The 2,015-nt window shown below is 44.2% G+C and overlaps 1 protein-coding gene across 1 annotated transcript in view; it reads left to right on the top strand.

The window, feature by feature from the left end:
- LOC102382093 (protein FAM111A) overlaps positions 1 to 1,067 on the top strand; it is a 14,772-nt gene extending 13,705 nt beyond the window's left edge. The window contains exons 3-4 of the transcript XR_003096181.1: positions 390 to 435; positions 534 to 1,067. The gene's annotated coding sequence lies outside the window, so the exon portion shown is untranslated. The remainder of the gene's footprint in view (positions 1 to 389; positions 436 to 533) is intronic.
- The last annotated feature ends 948 nt before the right edge of the window (positions 1,068 to 2,015 follow it).

Here is a 2,015-nt window from a genome sequence, read left to right as displayed (position 1 = left end):
TTTCAGGGAAGTTCAAAAGGAACTCCAGTTCCTGAAGTGAAAGGCTGAGAGAGAATCTCTAACAAAATATTTCTTTAACTATAATGCTCACCAGTCAGTTTAAATAAAAACAATACCAAGGTTTAAAATTTATCTGGTAATATTCCTATCCCTAATCACATGAATTAAAATATTTACTGATAAAATGCTCATGTTACTTTAGCAGGCTAATATTCTATGACAAATAGAATATAAATATGACAAATTGAATTTTGAATGGGTTTAATTCAGCAGAACCTAATAAAATTTAGCACAGGGTCCTGAAGGAACTGGCTGAAGAAATTTTGGAGTCACTGACAGTGATATTTGCAAACTCCTAAGAGAAAAAAAAGTATTTGTTTTATTTTTAGATTTAAAGTGGACATTCCAGCATGGTCACATCTCTACATCCTACAGGTATGAACATACAAAAAGCCTTCACTGTACATTTCCAAACCTTGGAACAACTGATAGTTATTTTATAAGTTTTCCTTCTTTTTTTTTTTTTCAACCAGCACTTTGCTGATGGTTTTAGCTGTCAGGCTGTACTAGGAGGTGCTCTGAGCATGAACAACACGTGCCTCCTGAGGCTGGGGGAGCACAGTGACCACCCACAGACAGCGGTGTTGGTGGCAGCGGTGTGGTGGCAGCAAGCGGGGACCATCCACAGGTGGCTACGGTGATCTTGGCGGCAAGTTGGGGGTGGCAGGCAGCAAGCAGGGACTGCTCACATCCGCCATCAGCCACATCAACAGTGAGGGGGGGCAACTGCCTACAGAAGCTGGTGGAGGCTTCAGCAGTGGCCAATCTCAGGGGGGGCACAAGCTCCCCCTACATGTCACCTATGGCTCTGAAAAAGGTAAAAAGCACTTGGAGAACCAGAATTTTTGTGAGATGTAGGCTTTGACATAACCAATACCATTTTGAGTTCTGGGGCATTTATACACTTGCTCTAGGAGGTGTGGGTAGAGGGAGGTCTTTAATTAAAGCGGCTCTGAGAGTCACTCTAATTAAAGTGCCCAGAGCATCTTGTGCGTCGGTGTCCCCACACTGAAAAATGGCAACAGGGGCACTTTAACTAAAGTTCATTCAATGAGCTTTAGTTAAAGCACCCCTGCCACCATTTTTCAGGGTGGGGATGCTGATACATGAGAAGCTTGAGTCTGCTGGAGCATGATAATTACCACACTCCAGCAGACTCAATTGAGTCTGCTCTGATGTGCATCGGAGCAGCCTTGCTGCTCATGTATAGGCACCCCTTGACATAACCAGTGCCATTAAGTGGATATGGGAAAAGCACATAGCAGGTTGGGGTTGACCTAACTTAGATGGCCTACTTAGCAATGAGAAAATTGAAGACAGAATGTGGGTAACAAAATAATGGGAGGTAGCCGCTGTGATGGTGTGACTGGTGGGAACCTGTGGCATCACCATAAATGGAGGCTTGTGAACCCAAGGAAATCCAGAACATCCAGAACATTCATTCGGGACATCTGTGACATGGCTCAGCCAACCCCCCACCCCAACTCTCACAAGTCAGTGGAGGCAGGGCAGAGCAGCGTGCTGGGTAGAGGCCTTAGAGGCAGAGGCTGACAGGAACCATACAACCACCAGGGGCATCACAGCTGTCCCTATGGCTTGAACCTGCTACAGTCACCCTAGGCAAAGAAGAAGCTTAACACTTGGAAAGCCAGAGAAACAAACAACACCCAGCTACAGTGATTGCAAGTCCTGGTGTTATGACAGTGCCTGGACAGCTGGATCACTGCACATCATTTAAAAGGACTGTATATGGACACCATTATAGACTGGAGTTTGGTATTGCTTAAGTGTTCAATAAATTGAATTTGAGACCGGAATAGCCTCACCAATCACTTAATTCTACCCATACTGCCCCTTAATCAAAAATAAGTACAACAGATTAGGCATTGTGATTTTTATTAACTGCCCTAGTATTTCATAGACACATAGAATAGTAGGATTGAGAGAGACCTCTG

Source organism: Alligator sinensis, unplaced genomic scaffold, assembly GCF_000455745.1.
Source record: "Alligator sinensis unplaced genomic scaffold, ASM45574v1 scaffold998_1, whole genome shotgun sequence".
Lineage (NCBI taxonomy): Eukaryota > Metazoa > Chordata > Crocodylia > Alligatoridae > Alligator > Alligator sinensis.
The sequence above is the reverse complement of the archived record's forward strand: the minus strand, read 5'-3'. Positions and strand labels throughout refer to the sequence as shown.